Consider the following 23,263-nt stretch of genomic DNA (forward strand, 5'->3'; position numbering starts at 1 on the left):
ATTCTGGATATGCAGTCTTTCCTATAGTCTTCTGAAGACACGGTGGAATTCAACCATTCCCTTTCTTCAGGTGGTGAAATTGAAAGGGTAGAGTTTTGTAAATTTTATGAGACCTGGACAAGAGAAGCTGCTTCTTCCATAGAAGAGAAAACAAATCCCCTAATGATTATGACAAGGATGAAAGAAGGCCCATAGTTTGCATGAAGGATGGAAGATCTTCATATAAGAATTTTTCAGTTACACTTTCTTGAGAAAGTTAGTTTGCTTAAAAAGCATAACTTCTTACTGCACTAAATGCACAGAGGCATCAAGAAAAGAGGTGCTTATGATACCAATGAAGGAAATTGTAGTTGCTTCTCACATTTTAAGTGGAGTAAAAAGATTTGTGTACATCTTATAATAAGTTACGCATTTTCTCTGTATTCTCTGATTTATTTTGTGATTTTTTTTTAAACCAAGAAAACAGGTCATAGAAAGCCCCTGACTATGGAAGACACCGATAACCTTCTCTCCACATGGTAGTCTAGTACTTCGGTTCACTGTTTCTTCTCTCTCAATTTCTTTTTGAATCATGCTATCGACATGTTTGCGATGTCTGTTTACATGCTAAAAATGGTCTTGTTGTTGCAGCCTGCTTTTCTGGTTCTATTCCAGCAAACTATTCCTTCACTTCCAAGCTTCTTTCCAAAGAGACTTGCATAGTTAACACCTAGAATTACACACTCATGAGATATACTTCTCAGGCTGGTGGCCAGAAGAATATTGATCTGAGGACATCCACATATTCCTGGCAGGCGTTATTGCATAGGTTGGTTAAGGCCTCTCTTCGACAGCTGTAGCCTGTCTTGGGGTCACGGTGATACCACTGCCCTGACCCCTGAGTACTAAAGGGCCAAATCAGTGCCAGAGATATCCCCTTGCCCTGAGTGTTCTTCAATATAGATGCTGGAGTAGTTAACTGTGGCATGGTCTTTGGTATTTTGCCTGGTATGCATATTATGATTATGTGATATTTTGTATTAAGTATCCTTCATATTATGAAAAATGTTTCAGCTTGCTAAACTTTTGCTAGGTTTTAAGTACGTGGGTTGAAATTTTCCCTAATGGGTATTTGCTTCAGCAGATTTCTTTCCTTTTATTCTCTCTTTCTCTTGATGTTCCTTTCAAAAAAATTCTGGTTATTTTCAGTAAGCAGGTTTGAAAAGCAGCAGAAATACCCTTTTAACCCTATACAAGAAAACAAAGGAAATTTCTGGTACTTTTCCCTTTGAAGAGCTCAAGTGTCCCTCTGCTTTGGAGCAAGGCATTTAGCAGAAAGGAGCATTCTGTGCTCTGCTTTGTGGCTGTGCCTCTTGCCAGCCTTGTGTTCGGCAAATTTTTGTGCCTTTGGAAAATGACAGTTTGCACACTCATGCAGTCAATAGAGAAAGTCTGGGTTTCACCAGCAATGTTGCTAACGAGCAGCCTGAGGCTCCCCTTGCAAAGTTTGCTCCCGGTTATAACTGTGGCCACAGTGGGCCAGGCTGGGAGCAGGAATGGTGGCTCAAAGGGTTTGTCCCCATGCGCTCTCAGGGAGCCCTCGCTAGGTGCAGGCAGCCCAGAGAAGGAAGCTGGGACTGGAATGGAGCCATTTTGTGTAACAGCCTTGGAGAGGAGTGGGGCTGGTGTCTTCAGAGCAGGATGAGCATGGTGCTGTGCCAAGTGCCTCCACCTGCACCAGCAGAAGAGCTGGAGCTGCAGGGACTGGCCAGGCAAATGTGTAAGGGTGAGGTGAAGATGTGGCTTTAGATTAAAAGTCTTGTAATCTTAATAAAATGTTATTTTAATGAAGTTTGGTTATAGGGAACATTGGGAGCACTGATAAAAATTCCTGGACTTTTTGCTCTTCAGTGACAAACAGCGTAGCTGAAATCATGCTGAGTGCCAGTAGTCTGCTCTTGGTCAGAGGCTGCAGTACACTAAATGTCTTGTAAAAGACCAAAAAACATTATCCCGCACATATCTATGGAAGCAAAAAAGCACTTGTGAAAGAAGCATAATATGGCCTGTAAAGTCTCAAGCAAAATATATCTACCATCAGAATTTCTTGTTTGACTAACACTTCTGAAAGTAATGCTTTTTAGTTTTTGGGTTTTTTTTAAATTATTATTTTTATTTTGCAGCTGTGCATACCAGCAGCAGTATTTAGTTACTTGTATCCTCTGACTCATTTTAGGATCACCTTATAAGATGAAAAATAAATGTGACTTACCTTTCACTATGTCAGGATTTGGACACCTTCATTACTATTCTTAATACAGCATTGTACTGACTGTTAATAAAATTTTGCTTTTTGTTTACAGCAAGACCTTTGCAGAAATTTGTTGCTGAATTTTTAATTTCATCTACCAGGGAATTAAGCCATGGGATCAAATCATTAACTTAGAAAGTATCATCCCAACAAAATCCACACAACTGGATTATTTTTTTTTTCAAGACAGTTTCACATTTATCTTGAAGTTATTTCAGAGAATGCAGCTTGTCTTGCTAAAATATAACTAAAATATTTAGGAAAGATCATGTCTCATTCTGCTGTTGATACTTCATGTACATAAGATAATGAGATTCATTCAGCAGCTAAAGAGCACTGGAATCAGTCCTTCTAGTGTTCTGCTTCTTTCTGCTTTAATTTCTCTGAAATCGTGATCTGATTAGCTGTTAAATAAGTAAATAAGTATTAAAGTATTAAATATTTGGGGTCAAAATTCTGCTACTTAGAACAGTGTGAATCCAGTGCACTCTACCCCAGGGTGATTATGGACAGACCAAGTCAGGAAAAATGAAATGATAATGATGTACGAATATTTTGTTTGTGAGTTGCATGTCTTTGTTATATATATATATATATATAAAAGCACTTTTCAGTAAAATAGTGATTTATCTTTTACTAACTATGAGTCCAAAGTATTTCTTTGATTGTGACCTTTAATATAATTTTTTTCAATCTGCTGTTTAGCAGCTGACTTTAACATATTTCAAATAGAGCTATTTAATATAGCCCATTATAATTTTCCAACCTCATCATAATCTATTTTTCTAACAGGGTCACCTTTAACATATGACGAGATGAATGTATTTTATTAACATCTATTCTTTTTTATAAGGATGTCTGATTGAAAGCTGCAATTCTTTTTAATCCATAAGATTTTAAAAAAGAATCATACACAACTTTGAAAAATTAAAAATGGGTTATTCTTGGATAAAAGTATACTCTTTTCTGCCAGTCGTCTCCTGTCTTGAATAATATTTTATAATCTTCTACTGACAACTGACTCTAAAAGATGTCTAATCTGTCCTTAGACATGGCATATAGCTGTAGTTTGGACTAATATCTGTTTCTACTGCAAAAGGCATTTAAAATACTTTCTACATAATTTAAATGTACTGTGTAGTTTTTTCATTTTGGGGAGGAAAAAAAGGCAATTCAGAGTTCCACTGCTGGGGGCTGTCTGTTAATCTTCTTCCATTGTTTTATTTACACAGATTTATGAAATCCCAGCAGAATTATATTTGATTGTGTGTAGTGCTGCTAGTTTGATATGAGGAGGAAGTAGTGGCTTTGCCCCTCATACACAAATTCGTCAAAATGTTTATTCGGTTTCAGGCTCATTTGTTTAATCTTTTAGACAACAATAGGCATATAGAAAGCTGATCAACAGGACTCTTGTTTTGACCAAACTCTAAAAATATAGATTTTTTTATTATTATTTTTTATCTGGAAGAAGGTTTATTTCTGGTCTGCTCTGACAGAAGGGTGATAGGTTTCTAACTCTTAGTCTAATTAATAGCTTTAATCTTTTTTAATGGTTAAACAGTCTCCCTTTGGTTGCAAGGCAGAGAAGAGATAAAGGCACATAAGGCTGGAGGTTAATCCCTGTATTTTATTTCTTAATTTCTGCTATAGGGATTCCCTTTCCACCATTTCTGTTTACTTTTAAGCACTCTTCAGATGTTGGGAGAAAGACAACAAAAAGTTTGATTAGGGCTATCACTCAAGATTAGGCAGACATTTAACTTTTTGGAATTTAATAAGACATAATTGTTAGCTGAACAAATGGGCTAATCTGGTTCTACATCCATTTTTTATTATAACGTCTCAGAAGGAAACAAAAAATAATACTTTCATGTGGACAGTTTTGTTCAGCTAGTGCTTTCTGCTTTGTATTATTGCAGAACAGATTGTATGTAAAACACAGTAACACAAATAATTACAGATAAAAAACTTTAGGTGGCTGGCTTAGGAAAATACTGTATGCATTTTCATGGTTTTTACTAGTGTCTTAGGTCACTTCTTCATGGACAAAATCTGATGCCAATGTTATGTTAACTTAAGTATGAAGTTAAAAAGGCACAGAACATTAATGGCAATTCATTTAATATGTCCTCACCTTAGAAGTATGAGGTGAAACGTTAATTTAAATAAATTCTGAGGTGGTTTAAAGGACATTCTGAGAAAAAAATCTCATGTAGGTAGAGTCATGGGACTTTCTACCAGTGACAATGGTGTGGGTCAGGTTTTTGTCTTGTTGCTTCTGAAAAAAAAAAAGGAAAAAAAAAAGGAAAAAAAGCCAGGCAAGCTATTTTGCCTTGATAGCCTACAAAAGTATATCAGATACGGATGCATTGTACTGTAAAGATTTTAAGTACTATACCAGAAAGAGTTGGGTGATAAAAATCACCTTTTCTTGACTTTTCAATTTAGAATTTTAATGTGTTTAAGTGAACTGTATATGTGGGAGTGTTCTGCAAATAAGATTAGAAGCTTTGATGTAACCCTTCCAAAGAGATTATAAGATTTAGGATTTGGGCTCAGACATGTACGTGTCCTCAAATGAGAGTTTAAAAAATATTGGATTTGTTGTTTTTATTTCCCTTTGCATACAAAGAAATACTGCCTTCTTCATTAAGTGATGCTTGCATGCTAAGGAAGCTTGAAGAAATACCTTTCTATTTGTTATTGAACTGATATGGACTGTATTCTGAAGAGGAATTCTTTAAGTAAAAACACAAATCCAAAGGCCACCAGCTGGAGATATAAAAAAAGTTAGACATGAGCAGATAGTACATGTAGTTTCTATATGAGGTTTTCTTTTTTTACTTTGGGAGGTTATAACAGCTTTATAAAGAGTCATACTTACTTGTACACTACATACTTGTTTGGTGCCAGCTTACAACAAAAGTGGTAAGTGCCAATATTGCCACAGTCTCTGCAATATTAGTTTTCTGCACTGCAGGGTGCAGCCTAGCTCAGCCACGCTCTTGTCTGCTGGGGCGCACGTACCCCCTGTACACCCAGCAGCCATACGTTGCGCAGCCACAGGGCTTGCAGCAGGTGAGCTACCTCTCGTTCATCTCCTCCCTTCTCCCCACAACAAAGAGCCCTTTTGCTGGTATGATGATTGCTGGTGGTGATACTTTGAGAAGCTGACATGGTGCTGCTCCCGTCTAGGTAGCAGCCGTGCAGAATGTTTGGCAGTTTAGTGTAGGTGGCTGGGGAAGAAGGAATTTTGGGTTCTTCTTGTGAATTGCTATGTGCTGCATAGATGAAATAGGTAAACGTATGCTAGCATTGCTGTGGGTACATAGACAAAACAAGGTTTGAAAGGAAAGATGGTATTGTCTGGTTGAAATTTTGAATAAAAATATGCAAGTTCTGAGGCACACAAGTCTTTTCATCTCTAAGCATATGGAAGAAAAGAAGGTTATCAGGAGTAGTCAACATGGATTCACCAAGGGGAAACATGCCAGATCAATCTGATAGCCTTCTGTGATGGAATGACTGGTTGGGTACATGAGGGGAGAGCAGTGGGTGTTGTCTACCTTGACCTTAGCAAGGCTTTTGACACTGTCTCCCATAACACCCTCATAGGTAACCTCAGGCAGTGTGGGTTAGATGAGTAAGCAGTGAGGTGGGTTGAGAACTGGCTGAATGATGGAGCTTGTAGTTGGAGGCCTGTAGCTAGCGGTGTTCCCCAGGGGTCGGTACTGGGTCCAGTCCTGTTCAACTTGTTCATCAATGACTTGAATGAAGAGACAGAGTGTGCCCTCAGCAGCTTTGCTGATGATACAGAACTGGGAGGAGTGGATGACACACCAGTAGGCTGTGCTGCCATTCAGTGAGACCTGGACAGGCTGGAGAGTTGGGTGGAGAGGAACCTAATGAAGTTTGACGAAGGCAAGTGTAGGGTTCTGCACCTGGGGAGGAACAGCCCCACGCACCAGTACAGGTTAGAGGCTGACCTGCTGGAAGGCAGCTCTGTGGAGAAGGACCTGGGAGCATTGGTGGACAGCAAGCTGGCCATGAGCCAGCAGGGTGCCCTGGTGGCCAAGGAGGCCAGTGGGATCCTGGGGTGCATTAAGAAGAGTGTGGCCAGCAGGTCAAGGGAGGTGATCCTCTGCCTCTACTCTGCTGTGTCCAGTTCTGCGCTCCCCAGTTGAAGAGAGACAGGGAACTATTGGAGAGGGCCCACTGGAGGGCTACAAAGATGATGAGGAGGCTGGTGCTCCTCCCTGATGAAGAAGGGCTGAGAGCTGGGCCTGTTTAGCCTGGAGAAGAAAAGACTGAGAGGGGATCTTATCTTAACGGTGAGTGTCAAGAGGATGGTGCCAGGCTCTTTTCAGTGGTGCCCAGTGACAGGACCGGAGGCAACAGGCACAAACTGCAGCACAGAAAGTTCCCTCTGAATATGGGGAAAATGTCTTTACTCTGAGGGTGATGGGGCACTGGAACAGGCTGCCCAGAGACGCTGTGGAGTCTCCTTCTTGGAGATATTCCAAACCCGCCTGGATGTGATCCTGTGCAACCTGCCCTGGGTGAACCTGCTGTAGCAGGGGGTTGGGCTAGATGATCTCCAGAGGTCTCTTCCAATCCCATCCATTCTGTGATTCTTCATGTCACATTTATGAAATATCTTTGAATGGTTTATGTTATGGAGATGAATAAACTAAACACTGGATTTAAAGTTTAGGATTTTAACTGAATGTCCCATCATGTATGAGGTATGTCTGCAAGGTGTTTAAGAAGTTGCTGTACTTTGGGCCCCTCAGCTGCTTAAAATTTAAGTACATGCGTAACTGGTTTCCTGAACCAGATGCAAATTGTTCAAATCTGGCAAGAATAAACCCTCAATTGTCAATTATTCTTGTTCATATGATTCACTGTGACTTAACAAACTGAATTATAATTAGTCGTGCCAAAAATTTTGCACTTCTTTTTTTGTTTGTTGATAGGATTACTACTAGATGGAGGAAAATAGTAGAGTGACTAAAAATGTTCAGTTTTTTTCCTCTGTTTCATACCATTAATTTTTAGCTTTGGTCTAAATTATTCAAGGTGAACAACAGTTAAGCAATGGATAGGATTTTAAAATAGAGCTAGAAGAATGTGTTTTCATTTGCCTCCTTTTCAATTTTTGGAAGAAGAAGTAGCATTCTAGTAAAAAAGAAAACCAACAGGTCCAAACAGACCAAGGGTGTCCAATGTTAAGGACTATGTAGTTCTGGGTTAGCCTTGATTTGTGGACTGAGGGATTCTTGAGTTCCTGATTTAAAATAAATCACATACTAGCTGTGCTAACATCACAGACACTGGGAGCTCTGGGACTACTGAGTCTGAGAGAATCCTGGCCTGAAAGGGACCTTGGAGATCAGGTTTTCCCAAAAGGCACCTCTGTGGGCTGTGGAAATCAGAATGACTTTTGGAACCATGTTTGGGTCTCAGGTAGCTTTGCGGATGTTGCCTACTGAAGTGTGATTCTTCAAAAGGTCTGAAATGCCATTAAAATGAAATGGGTTTTGGTGATTTTCTAATATGCTTTTCTTTTTAAAGTTCCATGACACAGTATGTAATGAAAAAGTTGAAAAAGTCTGAGTCAAAAAACTCGTTAATTTGTAAGGTATTTTCCCCTGTGCTTGATCCACTTCCACTTGTTGTCATGTCTTACACCTCAGCAATACAATCTCTATGGCAGGGAACGTTGAAGTGAGGCACCTACTACAAGAAATATCTAATTTATTATTGGGGCAGCTAGGTACTACAGTAATACAAATAATTAGCGTTAAGTGGCCTTTAATGAGGGATTTAAAGAGAAGAGTGTATTGCCTTTATAGACTAGTTCATTAGACGTGAATGTATGTTAAAAAGTCCATTTTAATTTAGTGCTTCATAAATAAGAGTGTCTTGTCATAGAGTAAAGAGGCAATGACTTTTCTTATACTGGCCTCACCTCATTATCAGGAAGATATTGGCAAATACAGAGAGCAGAAGAAGAACCATGCGATGATTTCTAACCCAACCATGTCCTCAGAATTGCCTTCCCAGATATTTTTTTTAATAATGCTTTGTTGATATTTTAAATACGTGCCTTGTCTCTGCCTCTCTAGGCAGGATCATGCTTGGGAGCTCTTACTTGATTTCTGCAACTGATCCTTTGAAGAAAAGATTTCTCATTTTTACTTCCATAATCTTAATAGAAATAAATTAAAAATTGAAAAGGGGGGTGGAGAAATAGTCTCAGTTATGGTGATAGGCTGGAAATACCTAAAAATGTATAATTTAACTGCAAGATGATATAGGTCTACAATATTCAGAGGGTCAGCCCTTCACAAGAAATTATTTAGTGGACTAGAATTAGGTGTAATAGCCTAAAATGTAGTCTGAACATATGTGAAACTTCCTGACTGGCAAGTCCATTAGTCTTTGGAATAGTCACAAGAGAAGTGGTAGAAGCCAATGACTTGATAATTAAATATTACACTGGAAAATTTGTTATAGGAAATTATTCTGCCTCGGTTTGGGAATAAACCAGGTTACCTAATAAGACTTCTGAATCTGTAGAATACCCCCTCATGAGATAATTTTATTTTACAATAAAGAAAGTATCTTTTCTCCACGCAGCTTTGGAACAATTGCTGTCTCTGTTTTGGTGATACTCTTGGGATCAAAGGCATCTCATGTGTTACCACAACATTAATGTTTGTATTTGTTAGGCTTTGTAAGATAACTGTCAGTTGTACAAAAAGACCTAATAAATACCACCTACCATCACTTTTAGGGCAGTGTATTCATAGTAAATTTTGATCTAAATTTGTAAGCCAAAAATCAAACACGTTAATTAGATATGAGGAAAAGAAAGGATCATTATAAATATTTTTTTTTGTTGGTTGAAACAAACATGAAGTATCTCAATGAAAGGAAGGCAGCTAGAGCAAAATTCCCATTCATAAACATGCATCCAGTATTTTGTTATCTTCTTTATCTACAGGGTATTTTAAAAATGAATTAGATACTGAAGCAATTAAGACATAAAGCAGTATTTTCTGAACTACTCATCGAGTAATCCCAGTCTTAAACATATAATTGTCAATAACACAATAAACATTTATAGCCTGTGTATACCCCTTATGAGAAGTGTTTTCCTGTTGTGATGTTTGCTTTCCAGGGAAAGTGCGCTTTGTCCAAATCCTATTGTATAAAATGTCCTTTACTACAGATGCTTTATGTGTAAAAATAAACACTCAAATTTTATCCAGAAGGCCCTTTTGAGTTTTGGAGAAGCACCATTTTTATATTTTACTCATAAACTAATTTCTGTTTTCCCCATAGCTCAGATTCTGCTTGAAAGTTAGAAACATGGTGATCCTGCTTCATTTTTTTGAAGAATTTATTCTGAAAAATAACATACTCTAAGATAGCTCTGAGTGACACTGTTGTGCTCCCCCTGAGTCAAATTCTCTCAGATAAATGTGGTTGTCAATTTTGTTATTGTGAAAGACTCAAGTTTTTGACTGCATCTACTTCTTTGTTTTGGAATGTGAACAACAACAACACAGGGATGAAGTTTTATTAAAGGAAGAATTTAAGTAGAGAGGGTTTGGTAAATGTGGTTGTACATGGTTTTTTTTAGGAATATAACCTTAGGAATTTTTTGGCTTTTCTTTCAGTTTTTAGGAGCAGTAATATTTTAGAAAAGACCCTTTCTCAGTCACCAGGCTTTGAACCACCATTTTTCACCATTGTTTTCTTTGTTTCCTTCAGCTTCCTTTCTAAAGAAACCTCCTTTCATTACAGTATCCACCAGTGTGTGTAAGGAAGGTCACAAGGCCAGCTGGAGTTGTGAATCATAACAGAGACAGAAACAGCTACATTTGGTCAATACCAGTTTTGTTCATCTGTTCTTCCACTTCCCATCCAAACCATTTCTCCAATATACATGTTGTCCAAAATGTCTCACACGAGAGAGATGTTTTTTCTTAAAAAGCTAATCCCTTACAATTCAGAGCACCAGCATAATCTCTTAGGTACCAAATGTGAATTTATCCAACATTCCGAACAGAAAAAAATCCCCCAATATCTAAATTCTGAAGGAGTGTAAGGATCCTACAGCTATAAACAACTCATTAGTAATATTAAATAGACTTTCTGTCCTTAAATTCTTTCATACCCACCTTATCCCAGGTATACCCTACACAGAGCACTGTCTGCTGCCATGAAGACCAAGGTGCTGGAGGTTTGACTGCTCATGAAGGCCAGGAAAATACCTTGGTTTCGTTCACAGACATTTAGACACTGGCAGTATGACACTGCAGGTCTGAACAGACATGGCAGCAAAACAGGCAGAATGGTCTCCTCTCACACCAGTGTAGCCTGAATGGCTCTGGGCATCACAGACCACTCATTCCATGGTGCAGGTGACATTGACAGAGTAGTTCAACCTGGGACGGAGGTGTGATGTTTCTGAGTGGCTGACAGAGTACCGCTAAGAGGGAACTGCAATAATCCATATGTGAGATGCAAAAGCATGGCCATGTACAGTAAAGTCCACTCTGAAAGGAAAAAAAAGTGGCCATTTTAATTGCCTAAGTATAATTCACAGAGTGAAACTTATCAGAAGGCATTTGTATGTCAGCAATGAGACTAACTTTGCAAAATGTATATATTTACTTTGTAAATTAACCAGAGAATGTGTAATTTATTTCTTTTGCTACTTCTTCATTAAGCCGTAGTGCTGAACTGAATTATATTTGCCATAAAGCTTGTTCAGTAATTTATTTCCAAATGTAAGGAATGCATCTCTGTTTCATACTTTAAATGGAGTAAGCCTGTTACTACAACTATAGTTGATTAGGAATGCTGTCTAAAAGTCCTAATTTAAAATGGAACTAAATGTGCTGTAACTTTAAAAGGTTTGCTACCTTTAAAGAAAAGGAAAAAATGTTTCTTTCAAACCCATAAGCTCCTTTACCCAGAGCTTTTGTGAATATACAAAACTGGAGAAAGATGAAAGCTCTGGCTTTATTTACATGTCACTACAGTAGAAAGACAAACTAAATAACTGTCAGTCCAGCCACAAAGTGTTCTCATTAGCTTTACCAGGGAGCCACACCTCTTCTCGTGTTGGAGGGAAATCTCATCAGAAGGGACCGGCTTCTCTTCCCTGCTGGAGAGAATCAGAGGCGGAGGTTTTCCTTAATGCCTGACAGCTCCACAGCTGTGGCTGTGCCTGTCGAACATCTGTCTGGAACACCCTCTTCTAGCTGGGTGAATGTGGCAGCTTCATAAAGTGGTGGGCCTCCCGAGGCACCCCAGAATAAAAGGGGGCACTGAGATACGTTGTCTCTATCAGCAAGCACACGCGCTGCCCCAGCAGGGCAAGAGCTACAGAAGCTCATCCTTGTGTAAATACACTTCATGTAGCTAAAGCCCCTTTCCCAAATGTATTGTCGGTGAAGTAGCCATGGCAAATATGAAACATTCTGAATTTCTTGTTAAAAATTGGCTGAGGAATGTGGTGAATGTCTGAGCTTTGTGTGTATTGTGGCAACTGAAACGGGGCAGGGCAAACTCCAGCTGCCTCTGCTGCAGCCACATGTGCATCCAGAGGAAACACACTCCTGAGCCCTCTTCTTGGTTCAAGCCACAAGGTGATCTATGCGTTTTTGGACCATGCTCTTGGGAAAAGAAAAAAACTACCCACTTAGAACAGCAATGTATTTCCATAAAAACTTTGAGATTTTTCAAGTTGTGTTATCTTCAGTATTTGATTGAGAATCATCGGAGATGGTGCTTAATTTCATCAGTAGTACCTCTGAACTGATTACCAGTATGTTTCCACTTTTAGCTAATAATTTCCAGTTCTGGAACAAGATATTTTTTTGAAGTCTAGCATTGTTCAGGAACTACTTTGCAAAAAATGAAGCACTTCAAGAGCTCACACTTTTCCACTTTCCCCAGGAGTGTTGACAAAGGCCTTCTTTTCCTGTGAGAAAGTTTTTAATTTCCAGCATTGTTATTGAATTGCCATATGGCCTTGGGCAAGTTACTGAACATTTTCTGGATCTTGGTTTATCTGTTTAGTAGAGTGCTTGCACAGCACAGTGCACATACTAGCACTTCAAAAGTCAGCCCAGCCAGTGCCATACCTCTGTTCAAGTACTTTCAGGGAGGAGCAGCAGAACTGCAGTTTATCATCCTTCTGCTTGGAGGGATAGAGGGTGATATGTACTTTCTGCTTGTCCTCAATCAGCGTAATACATTCCTCAGGAGTATATTTTGGAACAAAAGGGAGAGAAACAGAGGAAAATTGAGAGATGGGCCCCCTTTAGTTGGATGCTTAATTTCCTGGCACGTTAAGTGTAAGTTGTCTCTTCTTGGTACAAGTGTCCTACCTCTGGGAACTTTCTAGAGCCATCGTCTAATGCCTATGACTATACTCCAAAACTGTTACTGGGTGCAGATCGAGGGGTATCCTTGGTGAGCCAAGAGAGGTGATTGGAATACTAGAACTCAAAGCTAAGCAGGAAGGTGAGGGACAGTTTCAAAAAAACACAGCTTTGGAGAGAATTCTCAGCAAAGGAAGCGGAAGCAATGGCACTTAGTTCTTGAGGCAGCAACTGCAGGAGATGCAAATACAGGGAAACACAGCCACAGATATTGCCTAAGTCGTGTTCAGAGGCTGGAGGGAGTAAGAGGAGGAGAGTGGTGACTTTGGGAAAGACCCCTGCACTGGACCCAGCTCCACCCTGGAAACACAAGGCACTCACAGTAGATAGCTGCTTACAACAGCATTGGCTACCCGACTGCTGGCCTTGCTGTGGTTGAAGTCCTCATCAAATCACAGCACAGTAGATCAGTTTTGACTTGCAAGAAGTAAAAGAAGAAATCTCAATGAGATCTGCAGATCAAACAAGACACATAATTAACTTCATCCCTGCTTATTCACACTGAACCTCCCTACCATCTCTTCTCTCCCCATTAGGCCAAATTGTAATATTTGCCACTGTCCAAAGTAAGGCTTGAGGCAGGAGGGTGCAGTATTTACACTGTACTGTGGAAAAATGTCTGACTATATATTATTACTACACTGTCTTTCCAGTGTCCTTTGGATGAACAGTACAGGGAAAATAACAGTGGTTTTGTTTACAAAGTCCCAGAGGAATGAATTTTAACAGGTTTTATGTCAGTTTTCCTAATATCTGTGAGGGAATACACAGCATTGTACATTTTTTACTACCCCCTCTCTCTTAGTAGGATAGGTTGTTGTATCATTGTCTCTTTTAAATGGCCTGTAGTACCAGTTCCTAATACTGGAACAATCTGCTTTATGTGGTGGCTACTCATATGCATATCAAGCAGCAAGTGCTAACTGGGACAGGCCCACAGTGAGCACCACCGCCTCACTAGGAGGGCTGGGAAGGGGAAGCTCAGAGGAAGAGCTTAGGGGTGATTTCTGACACAAAAGAATGTGTAACCAAAGTTCATCTTTTATTTCAAAATTTAAATTCAATATGAAGATGCAGTAGCATCTGCTCTACTGCCTGGTTCTACATGTTGAGGAGCCTTTGATGAAAACAACATCCACTCTTTGTTGAAACTATAAACAAAAATCTGCTGACTTCTTTTAGACAGGAATGCTATACTGCCTATGACTTAATTAAAAACCAAAAAATTATTCTGATGTGCCATGAGAAAATCAATTCCTTTTCTGACCACAGAATAGTTTGCATGTTTTAAATATTAGGTATGTATTTTGCTTAGTGTAATTTTTAAAATTTTGTTTAAAGACACAGTTCTTCAAGGCTGAAAAAAATGCTTCCTTTAATTTATAATATTTTTTTTAATTGCATTAATGAGAAGTGTTTGAAACATACAGCCAACTGATGTAAGAACACAGGTGCGGATAAAACCTCTGGATAGTTATCATGCACTTGTACCTCCTTTTTCTTAGTAGCCCTATGATAAGAATAAAGCCAGTTTTGAAAATACAAGTGTGACATACTGCATTTGAGAGTAACCATGTCTAATGATAGGAAGTAATGACTTTATCTTTAAGCTGTAACTTAACGTAATTCTTTTTATATACTGTTCATTTTAGCACTAGCTGTTTCCAGAATATGTTAAATATTTAATATGACAATGCCCACATGATATTTATATGTAGAAGATTTACATCTACTAATCCAAGTCCACATAAAGCTGTTATCCAGAGCTGCAGCTTTCTAATTTATGTACATACATGCATACCTATATGTACAAACAGGCAACTGTTTTTCACACGGAAAGATAGCTCTCAGATGTGCAAACCAGTAAAATATTCCACACTTTCACTATTGTTGCAAAAAAGGAATTTAACAGTCAGCTATTCTAAGGAATAAAAGCTCTCTAATATAAAAAATACCTTTATTAGAACTAAACTGAGTCTGCTGAAATGAAATAATTGGGCTGTGAAAAATTAATCTAAGCAGTAGGATAAAAATTTGAGATATTACTCTCTTTTTAACTTGTCCAGCCTTTAGTCAGGTATACTGTCACTAAAGGCAAAGATTAATAAAAACAGGGAAAGCTCACAAACATTGCCCATAAAGAAGACTTACAAGAGGATAGCTGTCTCAGCCTTGCTTATTTTAAGAAAACTTTGCCTCTAGTTTTAGAAGTATTTTGCCAAGGGGACTTAAAACTGCTGTGGACCTTCCAGCAGGGACCACACCTTTGCAGGTACAGATTTATATTTAGAATGTCAAGGGCCTTCAAAATGTGCCCAATTAATCATAGCCTGCAGAGCCCAACCTCCATGGTAATTTTTTTGCTGCACTTTGTGCCCCCAGTCCTGCCCCACCAGTCCAGGAGAAGGCAGCTTTAGCTGGGGACAGCCTGTGAGGAGAAAAGCCAAGGGACAAGATGTGTCTGGAGCCTAGGGCTTCTTGCTAGTTTAACCTAGAAAAGGGCTGGAGAAGCCTTGAGCAGAGAAAACGTGCTTTATTAAAGCTCCTCATGTGTGTATTTAAACTGCAAGTCTTCAGAGTACTTTCCAGCTTGTGAGTCCAAATCCTGTGACCAAATACATGTTAGAGCAAGATCCAGGAATGAACAGGTCATCTGCTGTCTTCTGCTAAATCCTGGTTTCCATGGGAAGAAACACAGACACAAGGATCAGAAAGAAGCCATGTCATGTTTCTGAGTATGGTCCTGAATATGGACCAGGACAGGACAATGGATCATACCTGGGAGCCGTGCAGAGGAGCATATCTACCTAGAGGAGGATGTATCCAAATGTACTGTCGGAATATCCAAGAGGATCAATCTATTATGAACCAGGGCTTATGCAACAGTTTCTAGCAAGGCTGCTTTTAGGAATAAGCAAGTGGGCAAAAAATGTCTCTGTTGCTAGATTCCTGGACAGACAGGTTTACTGCTGTTCCTGGTATGGATAAGAGTATCTAAATACATGGAACCATGGCTGCTGCATGTGAGGGAAACCTACTTCTGCCCCTTGATCCTCCTCCCTTCTTTCCTGGTGGCCATTCATTACAGCGGGTGGAAAGTTCAGTTTGATTCTCTTAGAGTAGTGGAAGCGTGCTGCAAATATGTCCTGTTAGTTCTGGTAGGGTTCATCCAGCAAAACTTTCTTGCCCTGATAATTGATCCACCTTATCAGTATTTGCATAAAGCTTTGCTTTAATTCTGTTCCATTTGTATTAGTTGGAAAGGCAAAAGTAGGTTATATAAAGGAAGAAAAAAGCCCTTAAAAAAGCTCAATTTAAGGGAGGGATGGGTAAGAGATGTGAAAATTGAGGGTCATGTTAAGAATATTCCCCTGTCTAAGGTAGAACTGGTTGGTATTTTAGCTGTCATTAATGAGTTCTCATAGTGACTTCTCAACCTTGGACAACAGGGAGAGCACTGAACTCGCTCATTTTGGGGAAAGCTCCTTCTCTCTCTGCAGTTCAGTTTCTTAACAGTTAAAATGAGAGGACTTACATTTCCAGGGCACTCTTTAAAATGTGCTGGTGCAAGGAATAAGCAAGGTATTAGTACTGGAAAGTTGGCTAAAGGTTTCCCATTGTTCATCACTCATTGCTCATCTCATTCCTCTTTCATCAGGTAGCACTCATCATTCTCACACGATAGCAGTCAGCCTCTTTTGCTGTTTATCTTTCCATTTACATGCACTTAAAAAGTAGTAAACACTGAAATTAAATACAGTGTATTAAAACAGCTGATGCATGTTGCATACCTAATGGAGGCTTATTTGCAGCACCTAGCAGAAGAGGAAAGGTGATGAGATAGGCAGTACTGGCATCATTTTAACTTGAAGACTACAGCAATGATCACTGTGTAAGCAGGCTGATTGTGACCAGGTAAAAGGTATGGAGGAGTATAGAGGAATGAAGCTGGGTTAATTAACATTGATAATATACTGCTGTGGGCTGGCTTCAGGGGCAGCGGGTTGGCTGATGGCCGGTTCCTGCTAAGTGGTTAAATAGCTCTAAGGGGTATAGAAGAGGAGCAGCCAATGAAGAGAGAATAGCCAATGAAGAGAGATCTGGAAAGGGAGGAGAGCGAGTGTCCTGGATGAGGAGAGACAAGGAGAAGGCAGCAGAGGCAAGAAGCTGAGGGACTGGCTTGAAGAGTATGAAGAAATAGCATGACCAGTAGATGGACCTTTGAAACCTTGGGGGAAATTGGTGGTTATGCCAGGGCAAGGTGTGCTAACTACCTATTGATGTTATCCTGGTATGTGATGGTAAAAAGACCTTGTTGCAGCTGGCTAGTTTTGAGAGTGCTGTGACAAAGGAGCACTCACTGGAAGTTAGTACACATGCTGTGTACGATAACTCTGTTCTATTGTGAACAGAAATGTATACTGCTAGAAGTTCAATGTTATAGAATTTTTTAACAGTCTAAAACTATATAAATGTATGAGACCAGAATTAGTCCTTAGTAAAATGATAGGAATTTCCATGGAAACCATGAGGCTGCCAGGAGGTGAAGGTGGGACTTGTCCTGGAGATTAAATGTGTGTGTGTATATAGATATATCTTTTTTAAAATGTTATTGTTCTTTTTTGTATGGAGGAACATACAAGCATACTTGTGCTTCAGAAAGGAAAGGTACGAGAGGTAGAAGGAAACAAGGCTGTAACTTTCCTAAACACTACAAGCTATTCCAAATCAACTAATCATGCAGTGGTCCTCGGGGTTTATCTAGAGTTTAATCTCTTAGCGGAACAGTTAAAAGTGTGTGTGTATGTGTGTCTAGAAATGCTTCCCCTAAGAACGTGAAGTCATTGTGGATTGTCTTTTACTATACTTCCCACCAAGCTTCTAGGTCTATGTTTTCCAATACAATTGATGAAATATATTTTGCACTAATACTTCCATCAAGAACAGACTCCTGTCCTTACGTGGATGATGCTCATCAGTACCTGTGTTTGTGTTCAATTTACAAGGGATTCAATCTTAACCTCTCTTAAGACACATAGAACAACCCGCCATGTCAATACTTCATCTGACTTACTCCTTAATGTGCAGAAAGTTGTTTTAACAGCTGTATTAATAGAGTTAAAATATCAGAAATAAAAATAGAAAACCCATTCAGTTTCTTATGAGAGAGAAGGTATCAAAGGTGTATGTCACACAGCATGACAACGAGACAGGGTTCAGAGTTGGGTTATTTTATTCATTTTATATTTATCTCATGCAAAAGGTATTTAAATATAATGCATCAGATGATGGTTATTTTTTTGCTGAAGTCGATGGAAGAACCAGAGCGAAAAATCTGGATTCTTCTTTTTAAGGTTAGCACAAGAGATTTAGTACTGATCTCCAAAAAGGGTATTTTTTTCATGTGCCTAAGCCCATGATTTAGTACATATCCACAAAACTGGTGCTTAAACTCCATCTTTGTTTCTGCCAGTAAGTCTGTGGCAAGCAACCTCCATGTTTCCACAGAGAATGAACTACTTGGAGGACTTGGCCCTACCATCTGAGTCGGTTTTCTTGGATTTACTCTTACTGTGCTGTATTGTGCTTGACAGGTGTGAAGGTCAAATGGATCCAGCATCAAAGGCGCAGAAAGCCAGAAATTTTGTACCTGTGTCCATGTTCCCTACCCCAAAAAATCATCTCTAGAAATGTACTTCAGGAACATGACAGATCCATGTGCAAGAAGAAGAGGGATCACAAGCCCACATTTTCTGCTCTTGAAATTTGATCTAACTTGGTGTCTTGATATTTCATTGTAAGCCTTTTTCTCTCTAGCTTTTCAGTAATGGAAAAACTGGGATAAAATATTTACTGTCAGAAGGGCATGCACTGCTACAGAGCCTGTGCAGAGAAGAGGAATTACCTGTCCAAGTAAAGGTAGGTGCCAAGCTTCCCTCCATATGGTGTCTTCAAGTTCTTGCCACCCCAAGTGAGTTCCTACTGCACCGTTTTCCCCAAGTTGTTTAACTTTCCCTCTGCTCTAAATGGGAGCAGAAGCTCCTACTTTGGGGCTGAAGACTTCAGGGAATCATCGAATGTTTTGACATTCTGAGCTTTTTTTTTTAACTGAGGATTTCCGTGTCTCAGGCTGTTTCAAAAGACTGTGAGGCCCTAAAGCACCCAGACAATTTGAAGAATGTTACCTAGAATCACTACAAACAGCTTCGGTTTGCAAACACTTCTGAGGTAAGTGACTGCAAGCAACTGAATAGCCCCATTGAGTTCAACAGGACTGTTGACATGCGTCAGGTTATGTGTATGTGCTTGCTGACCCAGACCTAAGCAAAGATATTCTACCAGGATTTTCTCTTCTTCTTAAAACAATGGCTGTGCTACAGAATAGCATTCAGACATTTCCATTTTGTTTTTGTAAAAGTCCATTGTTGCTTTATTGTTTCTCAGTCAACAAAGTTTCCTCTGTTATTGTCCACAGTTGGCATGGTTTTTTTCTATCTTATTTTCCCCTTGATGTTTATAATTCATTGATATTGTACAAATTTGTGAGGTAATAAGATTTAAAAGATAGCTAGAATTAAATTGCAGTGCTGTTCTGGGATATTACTATGGTTGTTGACTCAGCAAAAACTGGATTCCCCAGTGTCATTCTAGAATTTGTGTTAGGAGAGCCTTTATGGCTATATATAGGTGTTTTTCTGGAACCATATGAAGTATGAAAACACACAAAATACCTAAATAGAAGATATAAAAATATGTGAAATAAGGACTAATCTGTAGATCCTCATCTTGCCTTACTGTACCCTTTTTCTGAGATCATTATGATTTCATAGTATAAGGGAGAAGAAATAGCTATTTTGCATCTTGGTACACTTTTTTGATACATGGAATACAAGTTGTAAAGTAGTTGGTACTAATGGATTAAGTAGTATTCTGTTTGTCCAAGTAGTTAGGAAGAGATATAGTATCTAGCTCTGTTTAAACCTATTTTTCCTAAAGAATGTCTGAATTGGCTACTCCATCTTATGCTGAGCACTGGGGTTTTTTTTATGCTTTAGGGATGGGCACATAGGGTGGCACAGTCCAAAGGCAGGGATGGCCTCTGGTGACACTACAGATATGAAACTGAATATACTCAGCTTGCACAGCAGAGTATTTCTAATGTTTGTATTTCTGAATGGGTTTATTGAAAACATAAATAAAAGAAAGGTGAGTCTCGCCTTCAATTTCTTCAGGATGGATAGGGCAGAGTGCAGACGTTTAATTTTATGAAGTGAAATAGGAAGCCAGGGGTTTGTGTCTGTTTATTTCAGGTGACTGGTTAATTTCTAAAAGCAGTCTTCATAAGCTGTAATGAAAGAAAAAATTATTATAATTACCACTGGAGGAATTTTTTTTTTTTGGTTTCTCATTATAGAATATTAGTTAGAAATCTTGCAATCGAAAACATGGAGACTATTTCTGGATAGGCTTTAATTTCCACATCTTAGGGAATTTTGATTTAGAAAGCTCATGTTCATAGAGCATCCTGAGTTGGAAGGGACCGGCAAGGATTACGGTACAAATTTATAACCTGTCTGCGGAGGGGAGAATTGGGTTGAGTGTCTTGTGTGCAATAAATGTTTTGGGAAGAGCTACACTTAAAGAATATTCCTGAACAAGGTGAGGTTTTTGGCCATTCTTGTCATGCAAGGGGGACCCCTGTCCTTACAGCTCAGCTTCTGTGAAAGTCTTGTTGTTGGTAAGCATCGGCCTCTTGCACCAATTAGCTGTTGTCAGAGAAGGTGCCCATCATGAGAGATGATGGTCAAAGAAAGAGAGCTCTGAGTAGCAGGGCAGACACCTCTGCCCTAACTCTACATGGTGAAGAGCGTGGTTAGTTCATTGGGTTGACAAGTACAAAAAATTATAGATGAAGCTTCTTCAGAATAAATTGATTCAGAACTGTAATGAGGTGCAATAATCAAAACCAGAACCTAAAACACAAAAGAAAAACTTGGTTGGACGCTCACAAGTGAGTGGTGCAGTTCTATTTCTGTCTTGGTCCTGCAAACATCCTGCAGCAAAGTCTGAAAGATCCTGGGCTGTCACCTAAACAGGGAGACAGGTATCTTTCATCAAGGGAAAGGTTATAAAGGAAGCAAGTCATTAAAATAAATGTATCGCTTCCACTGTCTCTTATTCATGCTGAAGTTGAGGTTTAGCTTGTTGTTCCAGTGGAATATGGGTGGTGCTCTGAGGTGGCCAGAGATGTCTGTGTTACAAGAGGTCTCTGAGCAGCCTGGACAGCTCAGTCCTGGCTTCCTTAATGGCTGTTTAAGAGCGTGACTGAGGGGCTGAGTCTTATGAGACTGTATAGGTGGAGGCTCTGGCAAAGAAGGCAGCATGCAAACATAAAATATTAATCTTCGACATTTGTCCTGTGATGAAGTTCATCTCAGAGCTGAGAAAACTGATGTTTGTGGAGAAGCAGGCACTTGTGGCCTTGCATGGCACCTGGTGCTACAGGGAGATGTAGCTTGGGCGTGGATACAGACATCCTTCTGTATGAGCAGAAAAAGCCAACCTGAAAAAGCACCATGCTGAAACCTGCCAAAGATGCTGAGGACTGAGGCAGCTGACAGAGAGATCTGATGAATAAGACATTGTGCAGCTAAATACATTAGCAGACCACGAGGTACTTGAATACCCTGACAATGAAGGCTGCCTAAGCAATCCAGCTAAATAAATAGACACAATCCACTAGTTTGTGGGGTCTGGTGGAAATTGTTTCACAGTCTGTCTATGAAATTCAAGAATGTAGGATTTTGTTGCAAATCGGGTCTGGTTTAATTTAATGAACTAGTATTAACAAGCTTCATGTTCCGCATCTTTCACTCTCTCTCAGCTGTGTAGTATTCATTAAAAAGAATATATGCAAATTTTAGCAACATAAACAGAATTTAAAATAAGGGATAACACAACAAACACTCAGGAAAGCTTTCTGGTTTTCCTTCAGGATGAGTAGTCTCTTTGCTATATCCTATCCTCTAGTTTGTCCTTTAAAACGCTGCCACTGCATCAATTAGAAAAGGCCACAACTTCACCAATCCAACAAGGGCACTGGGAAGAACTTTCCTAGCTTTGTCCCATAAAACAGACCTTGGTGAGTGGACCAAATCCTACCTCCACTGGGGTCAGAAGGAGCTTTGCCTGAAGGGCAAGGTGGCCTTCTCTGTCTGAAGCCAGATCTTTTCTCATACATCAAGAACTCTTAATGGTAAAATAGAAGAGCAGATGCCATCCCCTTTCACTGCTTCTCCAGGCAAAGTGTAAACCTCAGTGCATGCAGCAGTAAATTCCTTTAAACATTTATGTGAGCTGAAGTTGCTTCATCTGTTGACCTTGGCTCAATGTGCAGCACTTCATCTAACCACAGTTGCACATATCAGATGGGCAGCACAGGTGGAGTGCCTGTGCTGTATGCCTGAGTTTTTCCTTTTCTTCTGCATAGTGCTCTGCTTCTTCTTTCTTCCTTTTCTACCTGGTCAGTTGAGTCTCATCTGTTGTCTGTTCTGTGGTCATTGAGACCTGTTATGGTAATGGATGCCCTTTCTGGTGAGAGAATGGTAGTTCCATTGCATTGTCCTTCTTTTTTGCTGCATTTACAATTTAAGAGTTTATTAAAGTCTTTTTCTGTACCAGTCCCCACAGCAGTTAGTTATTCACTCTAATAACAAACAGTTTCCATCTCTGTATAACAACAACAACTGAGGTAAAAGTATCTCCTATATTCCAAGTCCTAAGCAAGCAAGATTTGTGGAGGATTTAACAGTAAAACCAGTGCTTGTGGAAGATGCTGCACTTGCAGCTGTGGAGACAGTGGTCCTCTGATGGCATGGCAGAAAACCAGGGCCAACAACATGAAAGCAAAATTACTCTGTTGGCGAGCTGCCATAAATTAACTTGTAGTTGTGACCTTGAGGACCAAAGGGTCTACAGTCTTCTATGTTTTAGGCCCTAGTCCAAATGAGCTCTGACCTCTTCCTGGACAGAGGGGAGTCAGCAACATTTTGCTGAGACCAAATGCAGAAGGTTTGAATGTGTGTCTAGAAGTGCAAGATGAAATTTAACTTACCGATTGGAGGCAAGGGAGGATGAGGGTGGAAAAAAAGCCAGATGCACCAAGTTTATAGACAGCTAAAAAGATGCATTGGCCTTGCTTTTTCTCAATTAAAAATATTGTCTGTTTTAAATCTCTTACTTTGTGATTTGTTCAGAAAAAAGTGAATTCATTATTGCATTTCATTAAATGGTAGATTGTACATAATTTTATCAAATAAGAAGTGGAGCAAAGTAGAAATATAAGCCTAAACCCCATTCTTGTTTAGGTGTATAATTCTTTCTCCTGCTTTGCATGCCTGGAACTAATGTGGCATTAAGTATATTCTAATTTTAAAGAATTTAATACATGCATAATCTGCTTTACAAGCAGAGATTAGATTTTTTCATATTAAAATAAATTGGG

The sequence above is a fragment of the Falco cherrug genome, chromosome 3, assembly GCF_023634085.1.
Source record: "Falco cherrug isolate bFalChe1 chromosome 3, bFalChe1.pri, whole genome shotgun sequence".
Classification (NCBI taxonomy): Eukaryota; Metazoa; Chordata; class Aves; order Falconiformes; family Falconidae; genus Falco; species Falco cherrug.